Source organism: Thermobia domestica, chromosome 16, assembly GCF_964235325.1.
Source record: "Thermobia domestica chromosome 16, izTheDome1.hap1.1, whole genome shotgun sequence".
Classification (NCBI taxonomy): domain Eukaryota; kingdom Metazoa; phylum Arthropoda; class Insecta; order Zygentoma; family Lepismatidae; genus Thermobia; species Thermobia domestica.
In genome coordinates this window covers 32474879-32496450 of record NC_137469.1, presented here as the reverse complement: position 1 = coordinate 32496450, position 21572 = coordinate 32474879, and the positions used below count along the sequence as shown (strand labels likewise).

At 36.3% G+C, this 21572-nt stretch overlaps 1 protein-coding gene across 2 annotated transcripts in view; it reads right to left on the bottom strand.

The window, feature by feature from the left end:
* The window catches only part of Dscam2 (Down syndrome cell adhesion molecule 2), a 558607-nt gene that overhangs the window by 284316 nt on the left and 252719 nt on the right, over positions 1-21572 (bottom strand). The gene's annotated exons all lie outside the window — the stretch shown is intronic.

The window sequence follows — 21572 nt, the reverse complement described above, 5'->3', positions numbered from 1 at the left end:
TGTAATACTTTTTAGTAAACGTCACAGCAAATCTATTGTATACACTGACAAGCAGTGACTTAGCATTAGAGAACACCGAGATACCCGGCGTTCCTCGTTCAAAAGAAAAGATGCATATTTTGTTATCCATATAAATTATTTGCTTACTCCAGGTATGCGCAAGTTGGAACAGGGGATGGGCCAATCACAGAAGACTTAGTGGCAGGCCGGTAGCCAGCCCAAAAATTTAGGGTGGGCCCGGCTGAAGTTAGGGGGGCCCGATCCAACAATATTATAGTTCATCACCGTATTATAGTTCATTTGCAAGCCTACCGTGAAAATTTTAGAGGGGGGCGGCCCCCACTAGACCCCCCCTGGATACGGGCCTGCTTACTGGTGTCAAGGGCCTTATGATATAATGTATAACGTTTTAATAACAATCGAATAACCATATTTAATAGAGACCACTAACATCACCGGAACACAAAATCTGTTATAACGGTAACCAAAAGCAGAAAAATCTATTTATTTATCATTTTAATGGGGGAATTTCGTAGTTTCTCAATGTTCCGCACTAGACTGTAAGTTCCAACGCAAATGATGTTTTCCAAAGTGGACATCAGTTATCCAGGAAATATTTTCAATTCAGATTAAGATTATGTAAAAAGGTATATTTTCAATAAGGGGTCAGGAGGGCCGGATGAAAGGGTTCAGCGGGCCGGCTATTGCATATGACTGGATTACACTCAACTTACCACTATTATTTCGATCAAAAGTTTCTCTTCTGGATGCAAGGGTCTGTCGCGTCGCTAGGACAAGCGGAAGCATTGCACATACGTGTTGCTCAGATACATCTCGCTTACCTCTTGTCATATACTACCAGGTTCATTGTTCGTACAAGAGTTGCTAGAAGTATCGGAGTTTCTGCCAAAAGTTTTCTGCTAGGATTAGAATATGCATGTACAAACTAGGAGTAGCAACAGTAAGAAAACAGAAACGACGCTTTTCTAAACCGTACTCCTTATATAAATTATAGAAAAAATGTAATTTTGCGTTATACTGTAATCGTAATTAAGGACGAACTATTAATGTCCATCGCAGATACATTATATACTCTCTCGTTACTCTACTGCGTTTCTGATTTTTATTTGCAACACTGATGATAAAAGGATACGAGTTGGTGACAACAGGTGCGGCCGTGAAAGAGGCAATTTGGAAATCCTGGAAATAGTACGTTACGTTAGAAATCATAAAACAGGAGTGGTGCCATCTGGACAACGAATCTTTACCATTGACCCCAAGGATGTTATAAAATAGAGGATCTGCTCCATATATATATATATATATCTTCATCCTATTAAATAATGAAGCCAAAAAACAATCGAGCATCGGCACATCTGATTGGCTACTCTTGTTTCCAACATCGTCTGATTGGCTACTTTCGTTTCCACCATGTTTGTTGGCTCAAAACATTACGATCCTATTGGACGGAGTGGGCAGAGTAGGGGGTGGCGAAACTGTGACGTATGGCTTCAAGATTTTATTCTAAGGGCCGATCCTCTATTTATAAGATCCTTGTTTGACCCTGATATCGGTATTCAGTCGAGATGGCATTGCGTACCAGTGAAGAACGTGCTTTGCCGTGAAGGCGTTTTACGAAAATAACGACAGCTATGTGGCTGCGCAACGTGTACGTATTTCGTGCTCATTACAATCTCGCACATCATGCCTCAGTCCCGTCGGCGCATGCTATTAAATTGTGGATAGAGAACTTTGAGGAAACGAATGACATGGCGAGAAAGAGGGGTGGAAGTGCAAAACGCGAGAGAATGTTGCAAGAGTGGAAGAAACCTTCAGCCGAATTTCCAGGCGTTCTATACGTAAACGTGTTTTGTACCTTGACATCGGATCGCAGTGTACGGCGAATATTGCACAAGGAACTGCAGTACCACTCATAAAAAATGCAGCTAGTGCAAAATTTGAATGTGGACGATGTCCCAAAGAGGCTATGCTTTTGCCAGGAATTGTTGGAACTAATGACTGACAACCCAGATCTGTGCAACAATCTGATCATGAGCTATGAGGCCAATTTTTACGTGTCAAGCTTTGTTAACAAGCAAAACTTTAGATGCTGGTCACGAGAAAATCCGGAAATAATTAATGAAAAGCCACTTCATAGTCAGAAAGTGGTAGTGTGGTGCGGCGTATCATCATTTGGAATCAACGGGTCTTACTTTCTAAAAGACGACCGCGGCAGTGCTGTTTCTGTGAATACAGAACGTTATGATCACATGTTGAACCATTTCCTAGTTCCACAGCTTACTGATCTTCCTGTAGCTGCAAACACATTCTTCCAACATGGCGGGGCCACATGCCATATCTCGTGGATTTCCATTAACGCGCTACAGAACATCTTTCCTAGTCATCTCATCTTAAAAAAAAAAAAAAAAAAAAAAAAAAAAAGTGAACATTTCCTGGCCTCCAAGATCCCCTGACCTTTCAGCGTGTGATTTCTTCCTTTGGGGTCGCTTGAAATCTGAGATCTTCCGTTGTGACCTACTACACACCATCCAAGAACTGAAGGATCAAATTTGGGAGGAAGTTAATCGAATTCTAGTGCCAAAATTGTAAGATGTGATGTCTAACTTCCGTAAAAGACTTGGAATGTGTGTGAAGGAAAATGGGGACCACCTACGTGATGTCATTTTCAATTGATGGACATTTTGTACCGTATATATATATATATATATATATATATATATATATATATATATATATATATATGTATGTATGTATGTATGTATATATATCGGGTGTTCTAAAAATGTCGCCCACGGACCACAGAGCATTATTCTACAAGTCAAAATAAAGCAAAAAATATACATATTTGTATACCTTTCGAGTCATCGTCTGGAAACACGAATTGCACTATGTGGCAACGTCGCAAATAAAGAACCATAGATTCGATCTACCAATCTATCAAATAGTTAAATCGATTCTTTCCAGATGGAATCTAAAGTCAATATTGATTGACACTAGCATCATTTATTAGTGTAGCAATCTATTCAACTGCTTTGTTGTATTCGTAGAGTAATGCTAATGGCTCCAAGTTAATGTGCGATATTTTTACATTGTGAAATTTTGATTCCCCATAACGGCTGAAGGAGGACCCGGAGGGCAAATTATCATATTACATTTTCGCTTTATTTTGACCTGTAGAAGAGTGCTCTGTGGTGCGTGGGCGCCATTATTAGAACACCCTATATATATATATATATATATATATATATATATATATATATATATATATATATATATATATATATATATATATATATATATATATATATAATTTCTATTATGCCTTTTCGAACAAAAGTTCTCTTTCAATGAAGCTTCATCGATATGAAGATCTGTCTAACCTATATACATACCGGTAACTAATAAATCTTTCGGCTTTGTTCAATAATGTCTAGGGGTTTTATAAAATTTTCTGTATCTCTCTATATTCTCACAATCCTGATTCTGAGCTATTTAAATTCTACATTACTATTTCATAGGTTTGAAGTTTTCTTCAATTATAAAGACAACTGTTGTTTGATATTGTTCTTAACTTTTTTTTTTTTTTTTTTTTTGCGTGGAATCAGTTAAGAGAGAAAGTGTGATTATATTTCTCAGAGTACAAGCTCCTTAACGGTGAGGTTCAGTACCATCGCCTCCTTTCTTTTCTATCCCATTGATTTGTAGGGGAAGTATTCTTCCTTTTCTTTGGAATGAATAAAATTTTTGATGTTCTGATTTTACTGATTTCTTCTGAATATCTATTTAAATGTCCCTTGCTTTGTCAAAATGATCTTTTAGTATATATAAGTATATTATTATTTAAATTAGATGTCATTTATGAATATTAAAAACATACAACACAGAATTTTATTTCCACAAAGTAAGAGACATTTAAATAGACCTGAAGAAAAATAATAAAAAGTAAAACCCTTAAAATCTCAAAGAAAAAGATGGAAGATTTCCTCGTATATATCAATGGGCTAAAAAAGAAAAATGGCTGAGTTATTCAAGACAAAATATGGATAGCAGGAATTCTTTAGAATAATATAGTGCTTTTTTGAACATTGTAATCACTTCATATATATTTGCTTTTCTGATTTTACATACTGTATGAAGGCTATCTGTGTTAAAACTCAATGTTATGGAATGCTACAAATTTCTGTTTAAAAAAAAAAGTAGTAGTACATCCGAAGGTATATTACATATAACTTCTAAATGATGATAAGGTTCATTACATAGGCTAATGTATATAAGTTAATATGATGTACATTGTATTTTGTTAATACAATTTGGTGTGTTTTTAGTGCTAATATAGACCAGAAAAAGTTGTGATCTTCCCTTCATTTATTCTCTTAAAGAATTCCTTTAAAACAAAGGATCTTTGCAAAGTATTATGTTAAAACACTTCATTTTTTATGTAAATGACTTCATTAACCTTTTTTCTCTATATAATGGGTATGCACTATGAGTATACTGTACATGTGGCTGTTTCATTTACGATATAAATTATTTTCTCACATTTTTCTGTTTCATTGTATACAATTAATGTATAAATCATATAGGAACGAATTAAATGAACAATTAGTTACCTACTTAATTGTTATTTTATCTTAATATGATTTCCACTTTTAAAGTGTATTTAAATAAATATTTAAGGCATAGAGTTAGAACTGACAGCTTAGTCGTTAGAACTTGTGTTTAGTGCATTTCAGTGTTTGGTTTCTACGAATCTAGTCATGGGTGTAAGCAGACAAGTGATCGCTCCGGCCACTTTTTTTTCTTTTTTTTAATACCAAAGTTACAACAAATGCAGAGACATTTTGGCTTGGCTGCTTGGATACACGTCTCTGTTTTCCATATATTGACAAACTAACATGGTTACTGTCCACTTTTTTCTTGTTTACTTTAACCTTTTTTTTTTTTTTTTTTTTTTTTTTGCGTGTAGGCTCGGTTTGAATCTCTCCGCCACCACATACCTTTTATTATAGTATTTTTATTTATAATTTTTACTTCATTAATTTTTATTTAAATCTCATTTTCCATTGGGAGTGTGATCCCTGTACTTTAAAAAAATTTAGAAAATCATTGACGTTTAAAATCCTTTTCCAATAGTTGATGGGAAAACGACAACCTAAAAAGACCGTATTTCCGACGGATTGCTGCGGCTTTTTTTTTTTTTTTTCGAAGAAAGCGTTTGCAACTAGCATAATTTGATTGCATAGAACAGTGTTGTTCCTAGTGGTCGTGATAGTGAAAGATGTGCTTTCAGGGGCAAAATGTACTGACTGTTATAAGTTTTTCACATTAGGCGCACAGACATGTTAATTGAATTATTCTTAACGTTCATTATTAGCTGCTCAGTTGTTATTTTTAGTTCGCTTTTAAGCATTTGTAAGTCATTCCCAGATACTTTTCCTCTATATAGCACTTAAATCGTACTGAGAATTGTAGAAATGTACTGCGTATGTACCGAGTGCAATATTACTGGTGGGGGGCGGGCGGTGGCTCAGTGGTAGAGCGTTCACCTCTGGTGTTAGGGGTCTCGGGTTCAAACCCTGCTCCCGCCAAGTGAACCTTGTGGTGGACAAACACCGTATGCGTGGGTTTTCTCGGGGTTCTCCCGTTTCCTCCCACTTTCTTCATTCCACCATTTCATTCATTATTCATCATCACCGTCTCCTTTAGCCTAACCGGCATAACCGTGGGACGTAAAATTAAAGATTTCATTTCATTTTTATTACTGGTGGGAATCCGCCATGATTTTCATTGCAGTGCTACGCATCTTTTCTGTCTGTCGACTGGTCGGAAAGGCAACTTTCCACCGGCGGCGCTGGCGCATTTTATGCGCCTTTCCGGTTGTTTGCCGACTGCTCGAAAGGACCTCTTTTCGATGTCAGCTTCTCAATTCTCCCACAGGCGGCATCCGACCTCTTGCCGCAGTCGAAAAGTAGCCCTTTGCCGACTGGATATCAACCCTTCAGGAAGGCAAAATTTTCACCACTTTTTAGAGTAGCTTTGCCTAAGTTTGCCTCCGTGCTATGATTTCTCATGAAGGGCACAATTGCTAGTTCTGAAAGTATATAATACTTCCATGTCCCATTCAATTTCTTGTTTTTTGGCTGAAAGTGCTGCAAAAAAGCAAAAAGAACAAATTTTGTACTGGGACACACAAAAAAATGCAAGTATTATACTTCAAGAACTTCCAAGGGTGCTTCTTGTCGAGAAATCATAGCATGGAGGAAAACTTAGGCAAGACTAATGTAAAAGCTGATGAAAATTTTGCCTTCATGCCACTTTTCGACGGCGGCAAGAAGTCGGATGCCGCCAGTGGGAGAATCGGGAAGCCGACGTCGAAAAGAGGTCCTTTCCAGCAGTCGGCAAACAACCGGAAAGGCGCATAGAATGCGCCGGCGCCGCCGTCGAACAGTTGACATGCCGAGCAGTCGGCAAACAGCCGGAAATGAGCATTAAATGCGCCGGCGCCGCCGTCGGAAAGTTGCCTTGCCGAGCAGTCGGCAAACAGCCGGTAATTAGCATTAAATGCGCCGGCGCCGCCGTCGAGAAGTTGACTTGCCGAGCAGTCGGCAAACAGCCGGAAATGAGCATTAAATGCGCCGGCGCCGCCGTCGGAAAGTTGCCTTGCCGAGCAGTCGGCAAACAGCCGTAAAGGTGCAGTAAATGCGCCGGCGCCGCCGTCGAAAAGAGGCCGGCATAAGGAGTCGGCAGAGGGTCGGAAAGAGGTCTTTCCGACTGTTTTGCCGACTCTGGCGGTCGGCAACAGTCGGCAAAGAGTCGGCAAAGGGCATTATTTTTTACTATTTTCGACCGCTTGCCGCCTCGGCAAAAGGTCGGCAATTTTGAACAAGTAGATCGTCGTGCCGCCGCGGACGGGTGCCGGCTGCCTACCGGCGGCCTGCCACCGTCGACGGCGGCAATCCCTCTTGCCGACCGCGGCATCCTGATGGGGTAGGTTCAAATATCTTCAGAGTAAAAAAGAAAAAAGTGAGATCTTTTAGGCTGAAAATTAATACTTTCTTTACAATAAATTTGCCTATATTAGGTTATAGGATTTGAACTAGTAGTAACAGAGAACTTAATATAGTTCTCGTCTATATAATAAATTGCTTACCTTTACTAATTATTAATGGAGAAGGCAAGGAGACAAGTTCTGACTTCTTGGGAGACCAAAATTAGGCTAAGGGAGACAAGTTCCGGTTTAGGCTAAGGGAGACGAAGATTAAGAGTCTTCATCCCGGCGAAATTAAAATACCGCTAATTTTACAGTAATTATATGATATCTTCAAATAGATAAAAGATAATCGAAATGTGGAACAAGAGCGCCCTAGACAATATTATTTTGCATGAGAAACCGTTATCACGACTCACTTATCTGCTTTCGATTTACAGCCATTTTGAAAATCGGCATTTATTTTCGCGTTTCTAAACAGCTGAAAACGGAAAGCCGCTAGGTGACTTGTGATAACGGTACCCCACGCAAAATAATATTGTCTAAGGCGCTCTTGTTCCATATTTTCAATTATCTTTTATCTATTTGAAGATATTACATAATTACTGTAAAATTAGCGGTATTTTAATTTCGCCGGGATGAAGCCTCTTAAGTGAAGTGAATGATGGGGAAAGAATTGGTGGAATGAAAATATGGGAGGAAGCGGGAGTACCTCGAGAAAACCCACGGACACCATGTTGTCCACCACAAACTTACTTGGCCGGGATCGTACCCTAGACCAGGGTTGCCAACTTTTCTTAAGAAAAAATTAGGACGGGACAATCGGTGTTGGAGCCCCATTACCCCCCCCCCCGAGACGAATATACATACGGCGAGTCGTTGAAAACAACGTAAATTATCGGCTGAATAACACGAACCTGAATGAATGCAGTCCTTTTTTTTTATTATTATTTTTCTGCATGGAATATGCTATCATAATGTTCGGCTGGATTATCAACTCAAAACAATTAGGGCATAGCTATGTATAAATTAAATGATGATGATGATTTTGAGTTTTACGTCCCGTTCAGCAGCGAGGCTATATGAGACGTGGACCTACTGATTAACGTGGAATCCGAACCAATTGAGCTCCCACCGGGGCTATAAATTAAAGACGAGCTGTTAACTATGTTTACATGAGTTAAATTAAAACACAAATTTGTTAAATTGATTCTATACATAAAACTGTGCGTGTAAAAGAATAAATTATTCCTTTGTAAAAATGGCCAAGTAAAATATTTATTAACTTTGAAAATCGATAAATCGGGACATTATGCGTCCCGACGATTCTCCGGTCGGGACAAGTAAGTTAGAAATTGGTACAGTCCCGACAGAATCGGGACAGTTGGTAACCCTGCCATAGATCCACGCACCAGAGGTAAGCACTCTATCACTAAGCCACCGCCCCCTCCTTTCTCCTGTTAAAATAATGATCTCAATTCAATAATGAAGTATAAAGCTTTGTTAATATTACAAAAGAGACATCCTTGGTTAGCATTATTTATCGGAATCGTCTTCACTTCTTATTTTTTCTATGATGTGGTAGTTCACGTAAATTCTTATTTTGTCGTTTGTATACACATTCATTGTAATGTTTGTGACAGTCTCGTCGTGTGCTGGCAAGGGCGCCCATGTTGTGATTTCCAAGGGGGGCAAGTATAAGCGACGTTTCAAAAATAGTTTCAAATTTTGCTGTAACTAATATAAAAATTCCATTGGATTTTCGATATTCTGAAGTACAATTTCCTCTAGGGGGCGAGCGCCCCACCTTTTCCCCCTGATGGGCGCCCTTAGTGCTGGTTGGATTGCTATATACGTATCACATAAACCATTTTCTCTTAAACCGGGAATGAAAATAAGAGCTTTATTGACGATTTGGCTCATGAACATTTATCATAAGCATTTTTTAAATAGATACATTCACAATCATTCCATGCAATATTAAGGTGAGTTCCAAAGCAAAGATAGTGTACGTTAGATGGTAGAAGATATGTCTTCTCTTTCAATGTTATTTTCTCGGATAATGTTTCATTATAATTCGGGATATATGTTCCAGTATTTTTTAAGGATAAGAAAAGTAAACAGTAGTGTGCGTCGTTTTGTGCTAATCTTGTACCTAAGAGGATGTTGTGTGGTACCATCAAAGGTATCGCAAAATCTTTCATTACATATACCAAGTATAAACGAATCTAAAACTTATTGTAGCGCAATACTAAGTTTTTTTCTTTTTGGTCCTTTATTGGAAGTGATATATTGAGATGTTGATTTCCATAGTTTTGGAGAAGTAACATTCAATGATACTACGAGATGCCCAGGCCCGTAGCCAACCCAAAAATGTAGTGGGACCGATTCAAACTTAATATAGTTCATCACCATATTATAGTTCATTTCAAGGCATTTATTTCGAAGTTGGGTGTCCGATACTTTTCGAGCAAAATCTTCATAAAAGCTATTAAAATTCATAATTTTTCAATTCCTACGTTCTTAACTGACTTTAGGGTTCCTTTCGTTACATCGTGAGATAGGAGAGAGGTTAGGTTTCGTTTGCATATACAACAGAGGTGAACAGAGGTGCACTTGCACGTCCGAACAAAGTTTACTATTTAATGCACACATTATTGCCGAGCGAGCGTTAGCGAGTGAAGGTGGGTTAGAGCCCCGCAGGGCACGTTGTTTTCAGTCTTCATTAAACTCTAATTAATAGTTTTTTTAAAAAAAAAACACTTAGTACTCCGGTTCGTACTGACAACAATAACTTACTCCACGTTTCTTCGCTGTCACTTCCTTTCCCACTTCCCACAATGTGTTGTTAGGTTCATTAATTCATTCTCTTCACATAGTTTTAGAAGATTTTGCTCGTTATGAACGTATTGCTTCACGAAATTTAACACAGTCAGTTCACATCCTGTGCATCGTTTCGGTATATTTGCCGCCATGTTGATAATATAAATGCTCGTTAGTTTCCCACAATGCAACTATTCTGTTACCTTGCGCCAAGTAGTTCCCTCCGCTCGCCGAATAGTTCTATGTTTGTGACCATTTATATATAACAAATAAAGATATTTTTCGAGATTCTTATATATTATCAAGCACACAAACGATCAAATTATCCATATCTTCCCTGTAAATTTTAAAAATTTTCCTGGAAACGGACGCCTAACTTTGGAACTTAACCCTATTTCCAAACCTACCTTGAAAATTCTAGGGGCTCAGTAAAAGTTTAGGGGGGACGGGCCCCACGGATACGAACCTGGAGATGTTTCTGTCCCTAACGGTGTACGAACGCGCGTAATATATTCTAAAAACAGGGTTTTACGCTGTATCGATGATGTTATTTGATATTTGGAGAAGAACTCAACAATGGATGCCGTATAAAATTGTGTGTTAATAGGTGCCGTGCAAAATTGTGTATATTGATAGGTTGCAGACACAAGAAAAAGATCGGAAAGCACTGCTCTAGATCAGGGGCGTACCCACGGGGGATCTACCGGATCCGGACTTTCCCAAAACGTCGTAACTCAACTACACTTTCCTAATACAACTATATTTGTATAGTAGAGAAATACTTGATACAGACTATAGATTTGACCTTACTCATCATTGTACTATTTCTTTTCTGATAAAATCAATCTATTTTTAGAGGAAGTTCGGGTATTATGGAATACCATTTTTATTTCGCTTATAACTCAGTTAATAATTGCACATTGAAACAAAAAGGAAAACATGTATGCGCCTTACATATTTGGCATTACTTATGTGTATCTTGATAAAGAAGTTTCGTTACAGAGGTGGGCAAAATTTATATTTTGTAAAGAACCCACTTTGGAGGGTAATATGAAATAGTCGGGTAATATGGAATACAAAAGCTATATAGAAAAGAAATTAGTTTTCTGTTGAACATACAACGAATACGGTGACAATATTCGTAGCTCACCCCTTGTAGCTCACCCAAGCTCACCCCTTGTATCATCAGAAAATTTGCTATATTAAAAAACACACTTAGCATTGTTGTCATCATAAATGTATATTTAATTGCCCAATACCGATAGATATTTTTGTAATCGGAATACCATACGGAATACCATGCTTTTCTTGCGGGTATTCCATATTGCCCTCCACGCCACCTTGGAAATGAAAGAACTGTTAAACGCATTCGAAGGTGTATAGGATAATGGTGCTTATCAAACTACCACTCTGTATGTTTAACGTCATAGTAAACAAAGAATAGTTGTTCTATTATATTTCAATAGGAAAATACAAGTTGTAAAACATTTACCTGTAAAAGTTTTCGCGAATAAGAAATCAGATTTTCACGTCTACCAACACAACGAATGTCACAATCACAAGGAGACTGACTGTAGAGCATCATGGGAACGTGAAGCAGTAGTTTCTTTTCTCTCTTTTTGGAAGCAACACCTCACAGGCGAGATACGATGAGATATTCCATATTACCCGACTATTCCATAATACCCGAAATCATCTATATTTTTCGTGAGAATGTAGGTGTCAATACTTAAAAATAACTTATCGTTTTTTTTTCGACTGTATACTAAATGTTTTTTCGGCTGTATAATAAATTTTTTCGGCTGTATAATAAATGTTTTTCGGCTGTATAATAAATGATTTTTTCGACTGTATAATAAATGTTTTCTTTTCGGCTGTATAATAAATGTTTTTTTTCGGCTGTATAATAAATGTTTTTTCCGGCTGTATAATACATGTTTTTTCCTGCTGTATAATAAACACCCGTTCGATATTACATAAACATAGTGCCTTGTATTATTGGACCCTCTCACATGTTGGACCTCTTCCAAAAGAAAACAAATTCTGAGTGCGCACCTTTTCGACAAAAGTGATACAAGTCAAAAAATCTTAAGATTCAAGCTCGATCTTTCACGAGATAAATGACATAACTCGTAACTTGTTTTGAAGTTATTTTATAATCACAAAGGTTTGTTCTTTTATGTGCAAAAGTGTTGTAAATATAGCTTTAAAATTATCCCAAATCCCTATTCTTTTGTTCCTATATCGTAGACTTTCAGTGAAATAGCTATTGCATCAACACTGTTCATTAGAAAGCCATGGTTCATTCTCTTCAGCATGAAACAAGCTTTCCAGAAGTGCTATGTGATAGGGTTCATAATGTACTTGAACAGAGAAAATTGGGAGAATGTCGGGAAAATTTCCTCCAGAAAACCCTCCCATCAACTTTGCACCTCTGGAGTGGTACCGGGTAAAAGCACACAATACAAATGTATTTCAAAAAATATTATAGGGGATAAAAAATGTGTATATCAAATTTTGTATTGATAGACGGAATATATGTGAGGGAAAAGTTTGTATACCAATACACGCTTTCCCCTCATACCTATTCTGTATTTCAATGGGAGTCTAAGATTTTCTTTATACTAACAGGATTAATGGACCCCAGGGACTTACTCCGTTGTCCATGGCACCTAACTTTTAGTGCATGAACATACCTTTGTTATGTTTATCGAATGGACTAAGTTTGATTCGGATGTCCGGATGAAAGGTTCATTTCTGTTCCTTGTAAGAAAAAACTCATAAGTCATGTAGTTAACCATGAAACTGAAACCACTCATATCAGTCATGGCTTCACAACTGAAATGTTCTACGTGATCTTGAACGTAGGGATATCAGACAAAGCTTCTAAGCAGGATACAACACAATGTTGCCTGTGACCATGATAAAACAGTGTTACCAATACCTCAACTAAAATTACACTGACACTGTTCTTTCTGATATTCAAACTTAGGGGTACAGGGGCTTCTCGGAAACCTTATAGACCTAATATGACGCTTTTTTAAAAAGAAAAAGATAGATTTAATTCCTCCATTTTAAGAAGGTTACGCCTTCTTTTATATTCAGATACACTGTCAACCTGGGTTATTATTATCATTATTATTATTATTATTATTATTATTATTATTATTATTAATAATAATAATAATAATAATAATAATAATAATAATAATAATAATAATAATAATAATAATAATAATAATTGAAGTTTGAATGTCGCCTTTTTAAAGTAGAGCACTTGGAGTTAGAGATGCAAAAAAGCCGGCTTTTTTGAATCGATGGTTTTTTTCCCATAAAAAGCCGGCTTTTTTGGGAAAAAACGAGAATTTTGGAAATTTTGGCTTTTTTCATTTTCATGATTTTTCTATCTAAATAGCTTTCTTATAGTATATTCTATACTTAGATAAGAATTCCATGACCTAAATGCCATATTTCGCTCTAAAATTCACCATCAAGATGGATGGAGCACATGTTTTACGAATTAAAGCTAACATGAAGAATGTAGTATTTGAGGGCAATTTTAGAGGCTATTTAACTTTATTTTAACTTTTGAGTTATCGATATTTTTTCTTCTCGATATAATTTCAGTTTGTCGTCTGTTTCATTTCTAAGAGTTTAGTACTCTAGCTTCTAACGCAGAAGTTAAACTTACGTTTTTCTATATATCCGTCAAAGCGTACGTTTTTCAATATATCCGTCTAACCGTACTTCCACATTTCTGTTATACTGTAGCTGTGCAACGATTTAGCAATAATTTTCCGTATACAACCTTGAATACTAATTTATACAAATAATCAGTAGCGGATTTAGAAACGTACTTTGGGACGGGTTTCTCTGATTGCTTCATTTTCTAAAATCTCCTAATTTTATTTGGGAGGAGCTTGAAGTTTATGAGTACAGGCATAACTAATATTGTATTTCGTTTCGTTTATATATTTAGCGATAATCTTCCGGATACAACCCTGAAGATCATTTTATACTGAGAATCAGTGGCGGATTTAGAAAAGTATTTTGGGAGGTTTTTCTTTTCTTACTAATGTTTAGTTTTTCTAAACATTCGTAATTTTTATTTGACGGCAGCTTAAAGTTTATGAGTAAAGCCATAAGTAATAGATATTTCCTTTGTTTTAGACATTCCGTAATTTTGGGGAACAGGCTTCAGTCCGAAAGACCGCCCCCCCCCAACCCTCGCAAAACCGTCACTCCTGGTAATTAGTAATAATAACGATTTAAAAACAATAAGAAATGAAGTCAGCGAACTCACAGTACACGCACTATTTCTACTTCATAGACGGAATGAAGAAAAGTTTTGTCAGAATAGTCGAATGCTGAGTTGAATTCCGGACTTCTCGATAGAAGCGCAAAAGCTCCAGTCAATCATGTTTGTTGTGCAGTTGTATTTATCTTAACTTAAATATATTCCGTAGTCCTTTTTTTTGTGTGTGTTGGTGGGGTGGGGAGAGTTCCATAATGATATGAAGGGTGTGAGCCAAGAACATGGTAACTAACAAATTTTCAATTGCTGAGTTACGCAGCATCAGATAGGCAACAACGCATACCGCTTCGTTTAATCCCTCATGTATAGACTTATGTGAAAAATCAGCTTTCCGACTTTGAAAATGGATTGTGCAGCAGAAAATTTCTAATTTCTTAAAATAGTAAAATTATGGGTTACCATGTTCTTATCTCACACCCTTCATGTTCAATCCCTCTTGTTAAAATACAGAAAACTTGAGGACTGAATAAACCGTGATGGTGCTTATATAAAACTGTAGAATTTCAAGAATATACAAAACCAAAAGCTCTAGGTGTGCAGCCTTTAAGTGTATCATATAAATCTAAGTATTTTTCTTATGTTTTATTTTAATTTTATTTTGTTCCAAAAAGAGGGCATGGAATATTTTGAAGTAAAAATACTACATAGAATTTTGCTACTTATTTGAGTATTTTTTTAAAAGAAGTATTTACGTTTAGGGTTGGCTGGTTTACACCAGCTGTTTTTCTTCTTTTTTTAAAAATAAACAACTGGTTTAAACCGAAAAAAAATAAAAGATACGAAAAATGCGAATCGTGTGAACTTCATGGTGACGTTTCCATACATCAAACCATCTGCATTAGTTTTATTTCCTTTTCACCTTTTAATCAAGGTGTCTCATGTTCAATTCTCGGTCGAACCACAACCCTTCTTTCATGCGTAAACAAAGTAGCGGTTCGGATGTCACTTTAAGCGAAAGTCTTTTCCTTGATAACCTCGGTATTACGTAAGGATGTTAAGCCTGAACATACGAAACGAAACTAAATTGTATATTTCTGCATACCTGAATGCCTGTTGTTTTATAAAGGAGCCAAAGTTGCTTAAATATACTGATATAAATTGACAAAATTTATCGATTGCCTACGTAGCTTCCAACATTAGCTTGGATTGTACTTTCAATGATATGTACGCACTAAATTTGTAATTTAATACCTCAGTTTTAGCGTACTGATTATGATACGTTGACCTTTAAATTTTACATGCAAAGCAATAACAGGATTTTTTCCGTTATTGTTTTACATTTAGAGTAATGACGGGATTTTCCCGATGGCTAGGGCGGGAGTTTCTCAATTTAAGAAATTTACTGACCGGACTTCTTTAAGCTTATATGACCTCTTCCAGAATAACTCCGTTGTTGCATAATATCACCAAGGCGAAACAAACTTATTTCTGTCAATATGTAATATAAATACATAAAGCAAAATATCTAAACCCAAAAAAACCTGGTTTAAACCAAAAAAGCCTAGTTTAAACTCTCCCCAAAAAACGGGTTTTTGGCATTTTCAAAAACAACCATGGCTCTTGCCAACCCTGCTTACTTTTGTATGTAGGAGATTAAAAAAAATGTTATTATATACATTGGTTAATCCTTTGGAATTCATAATGTAAATATGTTGAGAAGTAAAACTGTTTGAAATATCTTTTCGAAATTCATAGTTTATTTTCGAGGTTTTATATTATTATCGGCATCAACCACTAATTAAATGACTTTTTGTGTTGTAGAGAAGCGAAACAAAATCTGGTTTATCAATTTAAAGCAGAATTTTCAAAAAAGCCCAAAATTTCCCAAGCAAAAAAGCGAAGCAGAAAAAACCGAGGTTTTTTTCCAAAAAAGCCGGTTTTTTTCCGAGCCCTTGCATCTCTACTTGGAGTATTTTTTAGATATTAGTAACATTATATTAAAGTACATTTTAAATTATTATTATTGTTAATGTAAAAAATTAACACCTAAACGTACTACTTGTGAGAGGTTTATGCATGAGATATGGGGATTTTTATCACTGTTTTGAAAAGATAAAACAGAACTATATGTGTAAATTTAAAATACAAACACAAATAAGGAGTTATATTTAACATGTAGATCTATATTGTTTTAGCTAATATATGTAGGCTTATATGTTTGTGTAGCTGATATATGTCATGTTATTTTAGAGTGAATGACATTTTTAGGCTAGGAGAAAAAAAAAGGTCAACTGGCCCATACTTTACATAGATAATGATGTAGTTTAAAATCAGGAAGTCCACAAGAGGCGTACAGCTATTTTTAATGTATACATTTAGTTTATTTGAAGAACTTGTCAATGCATGTTTTTAGATCTCTATCCTCTATGACTGTTTTACTCTTTTATTTTTTGACTTTTTGTGACTTTTTTAGTATCTATTTTTGACAGACTACAACAAAGTAAACGAACCAAAGTATTTATATTTTTTTTTTAAAAAAGTGTTTGTACCGCAGCTTGTGGGTTTTAAAATTTGGGTTGAAATCATACACATGCCTTTGAGGTTTCTTTTAATCAAGAAATGTTAGTCAACTAACACTTCTTTAAAATTGAGCATTATGTCATTACTTAGAATTTAACATAACTTACCGTATGTCATGCTGTTTGATTAAATGTGTGAAAATTATGTTAACATCATTAAAACATATTACAAAATGTCCTCATTAAAGGAAATTATCTTACACTAAACCTACAACATTACGACGGCTAAAGTGCAAAACCTCATAACTCATTAAAACCAAACCTTTCAGGAGAGCAATAAACCGTTCTGCTTTAACAGTATCTTATATGCGATACGAGGTTTTAAAAGTTAGTTTCTCACGTTGTTTATTGGGTTTTCGTTTACGAGGTTTTACACACACGTAGGTTCAGATGTGGGGAATTGAATGCAACCAAAATCTAAAATTCTATAAAAAGTGAAGATTCAGGTTCAGTGGTATAGCGTTCACCTCTGGTGCATGGAATCGAGGGTACAACCCAGCCCCCGCCGAGTGAACTTTGTGATGGACACACACCGTGTGGGGGAGTTTCCTCGGTGTTCTTCCGTTTCCTCCCACTTTCTTTATTACATTATTTCATTCATTACTCATCATCACCGTCTCCTTTAGCCTAGGCGGCATAACCATGGGGCGTAAAACTCAAAAGATTTTATTTCATTTCATTTTCGCCACTGCATTCATAGACTGTATTGTGAAACTGATTACCAACATGAGTGAGCTTTGGTAACTTTTAAGAATTAAGAATGTTTTCAAGAATAATAAAAAAAACGTGGATAATAATCAGAGGTAAAAGTGGATCTGAAAAGGTAGGGGGGTGGTAGGTAGCGGCATAACGTAGCGCCGTCTCCCTGCTTATCTTTGCCCATTGTAATTTGACTAATTTCTTAGGAACTGGGGAGACGCCTTACATAATTTTTGGAGGCGGGGGAAGGCGTTCCTTCGCGTTCCCCTGCACTTTTACCCCCTGATAATAATAATAAACATAAAATAGTAAAATATATGTAAGTAAATTGTAAAAGTCACAGTTTTAAAGTGTTTAAGAGTTTACCCCCAAAAGTGTTCACGAAAAGCTTTTGCGGAGGGATAAACTGGACGGATCACCTCCAAAAACGACTTCGATTCGTAGCTTTTAAGCCTCTAACAACCCTTGCCAAAATTGATGGTGGTTAATCCAGTAGTTCTTGAGATTTTGTATCTTCCAGACGGACACACGGACAGACAGAGTAAATAAACACTTGTATAAAGAAGTTAAGTAAACTATTTATAACTGAATTTTATTGTTAAAAGGTTACGCCATTCATTAGTTTATGATCAATTTGAAGTTCTAATGGATCATTTGGTGAGACACTTATCAAAATAAGGTACCCTCGCAGGATTCGTCGCAGCTGTGTCATACTTTCTTACTAAAGTTTTTTTGTTTCCTATATGTACTGATCTAGAAGGAGGAAACTCTTCTTTATTAACACTAGGTTTTTTCTCAGTCGTCAATGTTTTTATTTGCCTGCCAATACTGCCTTTATCAACTTCAGGTTTCTTTCCGTTGTGTTTTCTTGTTCGTGTGTGAATACTACCTTTATCAACGGCAGGTTTCTCTCCGTTGTCAATGTTCTTGTTTGCCTGTGAACACTGCCTAATCAACACCAGATTTCTCTCCTTTTGGATCTTCTTGTACACGTGTGATCACTGTTTTTTTTTATTTATTTATCAACGTCAGGTTTTTCTCCGTTGTCAATGTTCTCGTTTGCCTGTGAACACTGCCTAATCAACACCAGATTTCTCTTCCGTTCCAATCTTCTTGTACATGTGTGATCACTGTTTTTTTTTATTTATTTATCAACGTCAGGTTTCTCTCCGTTGTCAATGTTCTTGTTTGACTTTGAACACTACTGCCTTTATCAATGCCAGGTTTCTCTCCGTTGTCAAAGTTCTTGTTTGCCTGTGAACACTGCCTAATCAACACCAGATTTCTCTCCTTTTGGATCTTCTTGTACACGTGTGAACACTGATTTTATCAATGTCAGGTTTCTCTTCGTTGTCAATGTTCTTTTGTTTGCCTTTGAACACTGCCTTTATCAACGCCAGGTTTCTTTCGGTTCTCAATGTCCTTGTTTGCCTGTGAACACTGCCTAATCAAAACAGATTTCTCTCCCTTTCGAATCTTCTTGTACACGTGTGAATGCTGTTTTTATCAACGTCATTTTTCTTTTCGTTGTCAATGTTATTGTTTACCTGTGAACTCTGTCTAATTAACACCAGATTTCTCTCCCTTTCCAATCTTCTTGTACACGTGTGATTACTGTTCTTTTTTTTTAAATTTATTTATCAACGTCAGGTTTCTCTTCGTTATCAATGTTTTTGTTTACCTTTGAACACTACTGCCTTTATCAATGCCAGGTTTCTGTCCGTTGTCAATGTTGTTGTTTGCCTGTGAACACTGCCTTTATCAACTCTATTTTCTTTCATTATCGACGTTCTTGTTTGGCTGCCGCCTCCAGTATTTGTTAACGTTAATTTCTAATTTGTATCGTATGTTGTCGATGATTTTATTTAGCCTACTCACACTGAATTTATGAACGTATATTGCAGAAACTAGCCACTTGCTGCTTTAACATTAAATCAGTATAGCGTAAAAACGGTAATGGTGAAAAGCAATTTTCTAAAATTATTATTGAAGCGTCCGAAGCGTATTTCCTTACTACCACTTCCAGTTACAATAATAATTGAGGAAATATCACACCAAACAAAGCTTCTTCACGTAACACTGCTATCGGTTATATACACAATGAGAAAACATTGTCCGAAGTTTGCCCATGCAATTTCCCTTCTTCTTTCATATTAACAAAAAGTATTGTGCAAGTTGGTATGAAATTGAGAATTTAAATTTTAATAATAACGCATAGATGTCCCCTAAGGCAGAATCCAGAACTTCATTAAAATTTCAGTTTATTATAAAACGTAAAGTAAAAAGCACACACATACTTTTCTAGTCTTTGTACCATTTCAAAGAGAAAAAAGCACTTTAATTATTTGTTGTCCTTGGAAAGGGAGAAGAGTAGTTGTCATATATGTATCCTTTAATAAGTACATAGTTACCATGAATTAATCTTCAGACCGTATCGCTACTTTAAAGAAGACGGCATTCTTAATGTAAAAAAAGAGCACAATTCTGTAGGGAAAGAAAAATAAAAGCTGCAGTGGATACATAAATAAGCAGAAAGCATACGCATCAACTCATGAGGAACTAATCCGAATCTCTGCCACGAGAAAAGCAGAGAAACGATTTCACGGGTGTGACGTCATATAAAAAATTAAGAAAAAGGTTAAACTCTCCGGTTTATGCTATGCGTAATTATAGGAAGTCATATGGAAGGAATTTACCAGTCCATCTGTCTGTCTGTATTCAGGTTTTAGAGCAAAAACGGTAAGAATTAGTGAGACATTTTTGTCAATTTCTGTCCCAAGAACAGACTTCATCTTCTGTGCTGGGGTTACATTTCATACCAATGTCTTGGATCGCACAGTGCTCTTCTGTTCATTGCTTTCACATAAATAGTGGATTTAGAACGGTCGTTTGCATGGAGAGGTAGGTGAATTGCCTCCTGGAAGATTAATACACGATTAATACAATACATTAATACAAAGTTTTAAGTCAAATCAGAATAAATTAGTACAATATATAATATAAACACCTACAAAAAGATAGACTTTACGCCTTGTACGGTCGTCGGTCCCCACGGTCGTCGCTCCTCTCGTTGATCCACCATTTTTTTTTAAATTTTTTTTACATGTGTCGTATCTTAACGTCATACCTTGTACCCAAACCACTTTCGTGCTACCAGAAGCCGTCTTCCCGTGAACCGATCATATGTTACCGTTCGAACATAGTCATCTGGTTACATTGCTCTTCTCCCTGACTCAACAAGGCACAGTGACACTTGACGTTTCCAGCTCGTTTGTGCATGCTTGAATAATGATGCACGTCGAGTTAATATACAGTGAGTACACAGCTAAAAATTTGTGATGTTAACACAATCCTGTGGCACCAGCGTAACTGCGACTTTTGTGTCTTATTTCATTTCTAAGAGCAAGGTGTTGTGGTTAACACAGACCTGGTGTTACCGATTTGACACAAATACGGTGTTTTTTTTTTTTTAAATAAAACCGCGTCGTTGTTACAGATCTACGTAAATGAACGAAGGAGCAAGAAAATAGGAAAAGAGTTACGGTGATTGTTATATATACGAGTGGGATCCCCCACCACAAAAAGCGGAAACATAATATTGAGGATTACCAATGTAGTTATAGCTTGTGCCGCTAGGTGTCATTAGTATGGGATATCTTCTATCAATTTGCAAGCTGGCATTATTCTGGACTGAGAGGTACATTTGAAGTGCTTCAATGTCGTGCTGCGACAAATATGGTTAATTAGTGCGTCTATTGAAGGTGATACAAAGAAACATTTTTATATCATCTGTCGACAAGAAGGAAGCCCAAATATTGCTAATTGAAACCTAAATACCCATTTATATTGTATTATAGCCTATATTTCATAGAGTCACTTAAACATATAACGTTGAATTTTATCCTCTTCACATGCGTATCGTTCAACGCTTTAAAGAATTCTCAAAAAAGTTAGATTATTTAGTTACATACGTGTTAGTGAAATCATTTGATATGAGTAAAAGGCAAGTGTATGCAATTATAAAATTTGAATTTCTCAATTCGTATTAAGAGTTTCCTTGACACATATTTCTTCTTTGGTGCTGGGTGTGGTTCATCACCAATACGTGTATATTCAAATGACAAATTTAATACAAATCGCAGCGATTCTCAACCTATGATTCGTGACTCACCAGTAAGTAACGAGTAAACTTACGGGTAGCGAAACT